Source organism: Tasmannia lanceolata, unplaced genomic scaffold (assembly GCF_043159265.1).
Source record: "Tasmannia lanceolata isolate RefF3 unplaced genomic scaffold, GAP_Taslan_0.1 ptg000013l, whole genome shotgun sequence".
Taxonomy (NCBI): Eukaryota; Viridiplantae; Streptophyta; class Magnoliopsida; order Canellales; family Winteraceae; genus Tasmannia; species Tasmannia lanceolata.
This window is the reverse complement of record NW_027518690.1, coordinates 48,956,406-48,967,548: the sequence shown is the minus strand read 5'-3', so window position 1 is coordinate 48,967,548 and position 11,143 is coordinate 48,956,406. Positions and strand designations below refer to the sequence as shown.

General features: G+C 36.8%; 1 pseudogene across 1 annotated transcript; it reads right to left on the bottom strand.

The window, feature by feature from the left end:
* Nucleotides 1–1,849: 1,849 nt before the first annotated feature.
* LOC143889312 (uncharacterized) lies at nt 1,850–10,572 on the bottom strand (annotated as a pseudogene). Its single transcript, XR_013254805.1, has 7 exons — nt 10,234–10,572; nt 7,458–7,557; nt 4,265–4,360; nt 4,104–4,156; nt 3,330–3,378; nt 2,341–2,388; nt 1,850–2,176 (listed from the first exon to the last, which is right to left on the bottom strand). The product of XR_013254805.1 is annotated as an uncharacterized LOC143889312 (transcript).
* Between the last annotated feature and the right edge of the window lie 571 nt (nt 10,573–11,143).

The following is an 11,143-nucleotide window of genomic DNA, read 5'->3' as shown; positions in this document are numbered from 1 at the left end:
TCAAAAAATAAAAATAATACTGCAAATTTCTCCACAACTTATAACTGATTAGATTATACTTGCGTAGAAAAAGCATACAAAAAACATGACGTTCCTTACTAGTCTATAATAGCATTGGCAGGCAAAATTAGAACAAAGAGCCAATCTAAGTATTAATGCTCTTGGTTTTTTATTTTCTGCCATATAAATACTTCACCAAGAAGTATTTTTGCAATGCAAGAAGATTAAAAGAACTCCATTATGGTAATAACTATTAGCAGAGGTGGGTCGGATGTGTCGCCAATATCACAACTTGGCCTCCTTAAATTGTACATTGTGCAAGTCAACAAGAGCAAAATTGTTACACAAATGCACCCTATTTGCCAGTTTGAAATTAGATTTTAATGCGTACAAATTCGATGGATATTGAACATGCAACTACCCAGTGGTGTGTTAGGGTGTCCCTCAAATTGCAATTTGGGGTACATCCAAATACATGGAAGGAGTTCTGTTCAGAGATGAAAAGGTCAATCCTTGAATAATTTCCAAGATCAACTGAGATAGATAAGCTGATAATAAGTACATATTGTTTGATCCTAACTTGCTGACAGAAGGGTTAAATCTTGCAGTTAATAGTATAAACTAATTATGTGAAACTATGAACAAGAAATTCCCGTCTCCGAAATTTTGTTTTATTTCCAAAGGAATTTTAGTACATTATATTTTTTGTGAAATAGTGTGATACTGGTTGAAATACTTGCAGTAATGATAGACATAAAACTTACTCAGATTAATAAGAAACAGTCAGGTTAAGTTTCATTACAGTTTGATATTGGAATCCAGATTTTCGCTTATTTAGGGAGTTTATAATTTAGACTGGACGCTAATGGGAGTAAATATTCAAGTTTCAGTGAGCTAATACCAAAGAACCAGAGGAATCGGCTCGAATTTAAAGTTTAAATATGGCACAGATGCAAGCTTAAGCTAATAGAGGTTCTACAAGCTTCAGGCAGGCCCGACTGAACTTTTCTCGTGTTAACACGAAGATGAGATTGACTCTACAGGAATAATTTGCAACAAAGTTCCATTCAAATTAGCTCGCTCAGTGCTGGAAGTTGGATGACAGTCATTCTCATGTTTAACAATATATTAATCAATATCAATAGATCACCAATACCTTTCTGAGCTGCTGGTGAATTTGAAGCAACAAAATGAGCATTTTAAACACTGGCAAGATTCATGAGTAGATGTGGTGGATGAACAGAGGGACATCAAGAAGCTAAACCGATCTGTGTGGGTTGAGAAAAACACACAAAAACACTGAGGATAATATAACATAAGAGCTTAATTCATGGGTTCAAATTTAAATGAACTGCAGTGGACCAGCCTTAGCAAAACCCCTAATGGAGATTGGGATCTAAGTTTGTAACATGAGCCATTTGCTCAACGACAAGTTATGGGGCCATTCTTAATAGTTAACAAAAGTATAATCATTGAGAGCAGGCAAATCTCTGTAGCTTATCTAATGATGGAGCACAAAGCTATCCTAGATTGTTTTTTTTTTTTTCAAGGTAACAACCAACTTTTGTTAGATGAGTTAAAATTTACAAGGGGGACAAGCAGTCCCACAAAAGAGAAGGGACGTCTGTGATCCCAAAACAAAACATTACATTACAGAGAGCCTAAAGGCATACCCATTACAATACGTATTTCCCCCAAATTGACGCCATCTAAGCTATCCTAGATTGTGGAACTAGCAGGTATTTAGTTTTGCTTATTGTTGATCAAAAGACATTTCACTAACTTGTTTTCTATGTGCATGATTCCTTCATTTAATTACATGGTAAGGGAAAGGAGGCAAGTGGACCCAGTCTCAATCCTGTTTAGCTTTCAGGGTTCATATAATTTATCTCCCTTATATGTGAAAGAACTGATGAACGAGTTACATAATTGCAGAATTAATTACAAGAGAAATGTTGGATCAGCTAAAGATGTTCAATATAGAAAATAAATCACAACAATTTTCAAAAAAAAAAAAAAAAAGGAAAATAAATCACAACAATGTGGTGTAATCCTGATGTACCAGGCATGGATACACAGTTTAAACCTTGGGAGAGTCTGCGTGAGAGTCTTTTGCGAACTTCACAAAGTTTTCCAAACCGCGTAAGAGCAAGCCTTCAAGAAAGGGTCTCAATGCCTGAATGAACCCACAAAAAAATGCCAAATGCAATGAATAATTCATTGAAATTCAAACAAAAAGAGAGATTTGCTAACAGAGGATAACTGATGTTAAGGAGTAATTTCAAATGACCCTTCTTAAAAGTATTACAATAATCATTAAATGAAATTTCAGGTACTCACTGATGCTACTGGAGTTAAAATTGGAGGGATTTCATATGAAACAGTGAGCTGAAATGGAATGATTAACATTGGTAAGGGATTCTATATAAAGTTACTTCTAATAAAAGAAAGGAAGTGAAATAATATATATATATATGAGGAAACTGTTGGGGAGCTTAAGCTCACCAAACTTATGGTGAGCTAGCTTGCCCAATCACATGGGGGCCCACTTTGTTAGGATGATCCAAAGCATTCATTTGAAAGTCCCTTACATAGATGGGGGGTGTACCAAAAATCAGCTCCATAGGATCATCCTAACCCCTCCATTTGTGGAGGACAAAATGGACAGACACAAATCTGCCCCATTTTTGTCCTCCACAAATGGAGGGGTTAGGATGATCCTATGGAGCTGATTTTTGGTACACCCCCTATCTATCATAAGGCCTTGCAAATGAATGGTTTGGATCACCATACAAAATATGGGACCCATGTGATTGGGCAAGCTAGCTCACCATATATATAGAGGAAAGTGTTGGTGAGCTTAAGCTCACCAAACTTATTGTGAGCTTAAGCGCCCCAATCACATGGGTCCCACATTTTCTGTGGTGATCCAAACCATTCATTTGCAAGGCCCTGTCATAGATAGTACCAAAAATCAGCTCCATAGGATCATCCTAACCCCTCCATTTGTGGAGGACAAAAATGGGCAGATTTGTGGACAAATAATGTCTGTCCATTTTGACCTCCACAAATGGATGGGTTAGGATGATCCTATGGAGCTGATTTTTGGTACACACCCCATCTATGTAAGGGCCTTTCAAATGAATGCTTTGGATCATCCTAACAAAGTAGGCCCTAATGTGATTGGGCGCTTAAGCTCACCATAAGTTTGGTGAGCTCACCAACAGTTTCCTCATATATATATATATATATAGAGAGAGAGAGAGAGAGAGAGAGAGAGAGAGAAAATTCGTAGTTTTTCATAGAGAGAGCATATTAAGCAGTCTCACTTCTATACTGCATGATGATGGACCTTTCGGATAAATCCGCACAGCTCCTCTGCAATTTGAAACACAATTGAGCTTATTGAATTCTAATAGTCAGCAAATACAGAGAACAGATGGACAAACCAGTAAACCAGAGAATTACTAAATTTTTGTGTACTTCTTGCCCGATAAATAGAACCGAAATATTTTATACATACTGTCTAACAGTCAGCCAATTGTAAAAAAACATGTAAACTATAGAATTACAAAATATTTTATACATACAGTCATCAGATGAAAAGAATATTCAATAAACCTGCACTAACAGTCGGGTGGAGGGGAAAGTCCATTTCCCATGGGCAAGCAAGTTCCTCGAGTAGTACCTTATGTATAAATTACTTTTCCTCGAGTTGAAGAAGGAAAAGAGAGGAACTTCTCTTTTCTCCTCTTCCTTCACCAACTCAATTAAACCTCACAAACAGTTCAGGAGAAATAAGGAGTTCAAGTCAACACCATGACTTGACTCCCCCCCCCCCTTTATATTCCTAATAAAACATAATTAAACACAAGCCCACTCAATAAACTCCAAGACTTAAATACACCACACCATATAGTGCTGTATATAAGTGATATAGAATGATACGTAGGAGATGCTTTTCACACTTTACGAGGGCAGAAATTATGAGTTCATGCCCAGTTCATTTATACTAGCTTCACCCTGATGGGAAAATGGGGATGTGAGATCACTTAACTCAGAATTCCAAAATTACTGCAACTCCTACAAGTAAACCAACATACTTGTTAGGGAGACCTTCCAGAGATCGCCAATGTATTTTCTGATTGGGGATGGGCTGTAATTTAAGAAAGAGAGTTTTAACTTTAGAATGAAAATATCACTAAAGCATTTGGATGAACTATGAAGAAGAAGGAACGAAAAATAAGGTAAACATAGTCATCACCTGCATATTCCGAGCAAGCCAAGAAAATTCAAGATCGCGACCAAATGCCTAATACTTCAACGACCAGCGCGAAAGATCTGGCTTATCTTCTAAAATCTGTTAATGAGAAGCAACATCATTTTCTCTAAGTAGAATATGCTTATTTCGTGATTGGAGTGGTCTATTAATTGAATTCACATGTTCTGAAAAGAAAATAGTTTGGTTACAAGGAATTTGGCTTTCCTTTTGTGGAATGGCACATTTGAAAAGCCATGGGTGAAATAGTTCCTAATAACTAAATACATGACCTGCTGAAGTGCTACTATATTGGGAGCCTTGAAACAGTTTCTCTCTCATTCCTTAGCAAAATTTGAGTGCATTTTCTTCTTGATTATTGATACAAATCAGTTTAATGTGGAAAAGGGAGAAAGAAAGAATGATACTTGTTCACATGAATACGGATTACATTGGATTTCCATTGACAACAAAAGGATTGGAATAGGTAGTCTTTTCCAGAACTCTTGCTAGGAGATTCCTCTAAAAGAAAGCATGCACAATTGGGAGAAATCTAATTATGCGGTTTCAGTTATAAAAAGAGTACTTACCTGTAGGGGTGTAAACGGATCGAATTCGAAGCGGATATGGCTATATCCGAATTCGATTATAGTATACACTATCCAAATTTGGATTTAGATTCGAATTCGACTGATATTTAATATCTATTACTGAATTCGATTCCGGCGGATATTGTTCGAATTCGGATATTATCCGTTTATACGGTAAATTCGAACATTTTATTGCAGCACTTATCTTTCTTCTCCTTCTTACTCCTCGAATGAATTTTTCAAACCCTAAAACTAGACCTCTACGTTCTCTTCTCAAAATTAACTCTCAAACGGTCAAACCCTAAAATATATGAGATCCTCTTCTTTCTTTTAAAACAAAGGCAGAGAGAGAGAGAGAGAGAGGCGGTGGGGATGGATGATGGTGCTGGTAGTGGTCTTTGGGTTTTTCTCTTCTTGTTTTTTTTTTGGTGTATATGATGGAATGGGTTTGGGCTATTTTGAACAGAGGAAGTGGGAGTGCTGATGGTGGAAGATGAAGAGAAATAGGGATGGAAATGGGGATTGGGTTAGAGATGGAAGTGACTGGCGGTGATGGAGGTGGCCGTGAGAAGGTGGAGAGAGGTGGCGGTGACTTTTGGTGGGGGTTGGGGGCACCAAGGAATGCCAGAGATGGTGTCTCTGCCTCCTCCTTTCTCCTCTCTTTTGCTTCTCCTTGCAAACCTTAGAAGGCCCCTCTTTTAATTGCATTTTGGGTTTTTATATAACCATAAGTTGAAAATTTGATCTGAGCCGTCCATTTACCATCAAAGACCTAGATGGCCTTCTTGCTTTAGAATTCTCTAGAAGTTATGCCATCTTCTTTCAATCACCATCATCCATTTGTCTCTTTCATCCTACAACCCACATTTGTTGCCTCATAAAGAAGCCATGTCAAACTCCAATAATGCCCTTAAAATGAGAGATTACTCAATTTCCCACCCAAAACACTTTCTGTTTTTTTTTTTCTAAAAAAATTCACTTTTCTTTTAGAAACAAAAGATAGCGTGTCATTGCTAAAAATAAATATTAATGATATTATTAATAATGAATAAAAAGGATGTACTTCTCGGATTCGGATGTTAAACGGATCGGATATACCATTTACCAGATTTGAATCCGCTAAGAGTCGGATATCTCATAAACGGATTCGGATAATATCCGGTTGAAACGGATTCGGATGCGGACGGTTATCGAATTTTCGAATATCCATTTACACCCCTACTTACTTGAAGTGAGAGTAAATGGATTAGAAAATCAGAAGCCCTAAGACCATGTGACTGCAAGTACCATATACCCTCAAACTACCCCCCGTTTTCAAGGTGAGATCTTTTCTAAGAAGTTAGGCAGAGTAATTTTTTAGCATTGTTTCTTCAGACATTAATTAGATATGAATAACTACTTGAGTTAGAATCCCTCCCTCCCTCCCACACAGACATTGGAAAACTATTTTCAGAATTGTTAGATATATAAAGTCCAATTTCTTGAGTCTTTTCCTATACTGGCACTGATTAGGCTAGAAACCTAGATGATTGAATGCACACTATTGATTAATTTGTTTTTCTTAGAAGAAATTGTGCCTGATTGGAAAATTGCGACGTGCAAGGCCGTCAATGGCTACTACGTCAAGTGAACTTATGAAATCACCTTGGTGATCTAGGATGTCCTTGTATTCCTATTTAATTGCACTGTGATAACTACAGTACACTCCACAATCACTAAGAACTTCATGGACTTCAAGAAGGTAGATCCAAGCCATGTTACCACATGATTTACCATGTATTAAATGTTATGAGGACTCCATAAATATATTTCGACATGTCATTCTTTTAATTAAGCTTGTTTACCAATTTTTTTTAAATATATATATATATATATATATATATATATATATATATATATATATGTGCCATATATTAATAGGTACGTTGATACGTTGAATTTGAGTTAGCCAAGTGAATCCACGATCACATGACAAACACAGCCCATCCCAACATTCCCTTCCTGCCAAATAGGGCCATCTAATGAATATGATACTGCAGAGTTACCCACGTGAATAGCATTTTGAAAAAATAATAGCCAAATTTCTGCAATATACAAGTATCAAGGGAATATATAGGTTGAAGTTGATAGATAAATTTTGAAGATGGAACTACTAAGAAAGCTGGTTATGGGTTCAATCCTAGCTTTCGCACCCCCCCCCCCCCCTATCCAATATTTATCCTGATTTTCACCAGAGAAGGTAATAAATGTAATATCACTGATTCATAGCTTCGAGAATACTGAATGCATGGGCATGAGCTTTGGGAATTTTACTGGCAAGCAACAAAATAACTAGAGCACTACAATCTCTATGTGTAGAATCGGGCTTTGGAATGGGTATTCTTAATACTGGCAATAATAAAAAAGAATATCAGGACTAGGAAAAAAATCTAACAGCATCTTCCCATGTGTATCATTATATGATATGTTATTTCTATCCACATGAAAAGCTCATCTGTGAGTACCAATGTTGAGGAATGACCATTTCATCGAACTTCTATCAGATACGTACATCAAGAACCTTTATTGCAGGATAATATAAAAGATGTGTAATGAATATTTGTAAGCACCTTTACAGATGATATGAATGGCATCCACTGTGGAATTGCTTCACGATCCGAGTAACAATCATAGGCAACTGAACAAGGAACATCAACTTCAATAGTAGCCCTGCATTCAAGTTTGTCTAGTTACAATTAAGAAACTTCACAATCTTTCACTTTCTATTCATTTTCAAGTTAAGCATATAAACAACAGTTTAAATGCGAAGAAAAGAATGGGCTTGAAAATAAAAACCAGGCATTCACAAATTATCTCAGTAATCATTTCAGTCAAATTATGTCACACATTAACGTATAGGATAACTGGATAAGCATCGCTTGTGTCAGAGATAGAATCAGATCGATTCCCGAAATGCCTTTCTGGATATTCCTCAATGTCCTGGCTATTCACGGAACCGATTCATGGGTTGATGAATAGGCGGCACACATGAAGGCAGTGATTGTATCAGCAACTCCAGGGATGGTGGAGCAATAGTGTTGTACGCCGAAGGGGTCCTTCGTTTACCCTTTTCTATGCCAGGAATGGCCGCCCTACTAGTAATTCCAGGTTTTGATTAGTTATCACAATGCTCATAATCGCCGTGGCCCTAAAAAATAAAAAGTGAATATTAAGAAAAGACGAGCTACACGGATGATGTATCGATAGATCAGATTGCAGTTAAATGAATCTTCTATGGTTCTAACACTGGTTAAAAACTCTGTGTCAATCCTCGAGTGGCCCGAGTCGACTCTTTTTTTTACCTTGGCCGTGTTCCTTTCCAAGTGAGTTTTTCGCTATTAAGTCCATCAAAACTCCTTTGATTCGAGTTAATGAAAAATTGTCCGCTTAATGGAACCATCCATGCAAAGCTTAGCCAAATAGGATTCCCTCCCTTCAAGGTCCTAACTTATTGATGGAACACCATAATAGATAACTTTCCAGATCCAGACTCCAATGCTAACTGAGCATATTTATGCACTGAATGAATATCCAAAAACTGTTGTGGTTGATAAACTAATGTACTTCAAATACATCCAGTATCAATTGCTCCATATCAGAATGTTGCAAGGAGAAACCTTAGTTCCCAAGCATGATTGTATCCTAAATATTGTAGTCTCCGCTGACCAGTAATGAGTGTGGCCAGAGAGACATGTCCCATCATGGTTTCCCAATACTCTAATTATCCATACAAATTACACAAAGCACAAGTGTGTCTTTGAGTGGAAAACAAGGTATTAGACATTTGTAACCGACGATACGCTTTGTAAAATTAAATATAGCAAAATCAACATAGTTTCTGGGCTCATATTAAATCTATACGCACATATGATACCATACAACAGGAAAATTAATGATTTTTCCTAGTACCAACTAGTGTATACTTCTCATATCAGCTTTTGGCGTGTACGGTAATCAGCTTTCGGTGTGTATGGTTAAGGTATATCAGTTCATAGTATCTGATTTTAGAGTTTGATTATGTGGAAATGTAGTTTCAGACAGTGTATTGCAATTATCTACAAATTGGGATTTGGCTTTGGCTTTGGCTTTTAATTTGTAGAGTCCTTCCTCCTTTGGGGTTCAGATATCTTTGGATTGGGTCATAATTGGCAATAGATTTTTGGTAATATTGGTTTCAAGAAATGCTTCATACTGGTAAAATAATACTATAAAATATTGGTAACTAATGAAAACTATGACTGATTACGAACGAAGCATGGACCAATTAGCCAGTGCTAATTGACATTTAGTGTTCTTAAATGTTTCCACCATCAGATCATCTTCCATTGATATGATATTGTTAGAATTCATAATGATGTCCAAAAGTTCATCATCCTTGCTCGCACAACACTTTGGAGTTGACATTTCACCTTGAACTTACAACAAGCATCCTGTCTCTTGTTTATCAAATATCTCTTATACACAGTTGGACAGAAGTGTACCCCAACACAAATAACTATTATGCATTTTTATGTTTGTCTTTACTAATAAGCTAGGGTCAAAAAATCAAAATTATAGCCACCGAAGTGGTAGAAATCACACCAATTAAGGTTGTATCTACATGCAAAAACATTTCGTGATTACTTTCAAAAGGACTCTTCCTATTTGTATCATTATATCATAAGTTATTTCTCTACAATTTCTATACAATTATACTAATTATTCATGTCCCATATCTATACTAAAATCACTTTGCTTTAAATATATTCTAAATGTATGCGTTTCTGCCTGCAAGATAGCAGCCTCAACCAAACTAAAAAACATAGATAAGGTGATAAGTAGGTGATGATTGAAAAGGGGCTGTAATATTCCAGCTCAGAGAAGAAGAACTGATAAATATATCATTATGACATTATCACAGCCATTCTAAAGAGTCCATAAAAATCAGATAACATAATTCTACATTGTGTGATTCCCTGTCAAAAGTCCACTCCTAATATGCACAAATGATACTTGGGGGGCAATTGTTGCATAGTCAGAAAGGTCTATAAACAGCCAAAATCATAGATATGATGATAAATATCTGATAATCATGTGGCTCGAGTCACTTTCATCTGAGAGATGAAAAAATTATCATGAAATCGAAATGGGTACTGAACAAAACACTCAAAAGGATCCTCATAAGCCATATTATCATAGTTATTGAGTCTACTGACTTTTAATTGCAATCCAAGATGAAGAAATGACATGAAATCGAAATGAGTATTGACCCAAATACTCCAAAGGATACTTAAAATTCATATATCACAATTAACCCATTTCTTCAAAAGAAAAAGCAGTAAAAAAACTTGTGGGTATTGACTTTACTTGCAATCTTGCCACTCCATGACAGGGGAGAAGGGCCTGACGCTTGGGAAGATGGAATTTTTCTGCTGCCCATATGAAATTTTGAAGAAGAGATGGTTGAGAGATGGCATTGAAGCACTTTTTCCATTGAAAATGGTCTTGAAAAAAGCCGCATTTGTGGTCCTTTGAAGTGGGCGAGCGAGCTCGGTCCTGAAATAAAGACTGCCGTTCCAGACATGGGTTTGGGACTTTGGGAGAAAGACAGATTCCTCACACCAAGTTAGAAAATAGTGCACTGAGACCACCAAATCTTCCTTTTTAAGTAGAGAACGAATGTACCGAATATTTTATATGGTTATGATGGTGTCATATATGGGAGATTCTATATGGTGTAAGGGCTTACAACAATACCGTAGGGGTACTGCCCTTGATATTTGATCCAACAGCAGCTCACTTTTTGAGCTTTTTGATGAGCTGCTGGTAGATCAAATGTTGTTGTAAGCCCTTTACACCATACAATTTCTCCATGTATGGATCTAACTCAAAACGAGATTTTATATGGTGTGGGGCCGTATAGTCCCGTATTTTTTTTCAAAAAGTAATATACGGACCACTCCATAGGAAGATCCAAACCGTCCATTTGTTGGGGCCACAATGGATATAGTTTGGGCATATGATCGTAACCCTCCGATCTAAAGAGGTTTCCATGATGAGCAGTCCCTCTGTAGATTGGAGCGTTAGGATCAACCTATGAAAATGATTTTTCGGGCAAAACCTATTTACGTTGTGGCCCAATAAATCGACGGTTTGGATCAGCCTATGGAGTGGGACGAGCAGTACTTTTTTGAAAAAAAATACGGGACTATACGGCCCCACACCATATAAAATCTCAATTTAAACATAGGGGAGTTACTGATCGGGTGAAAGTTTT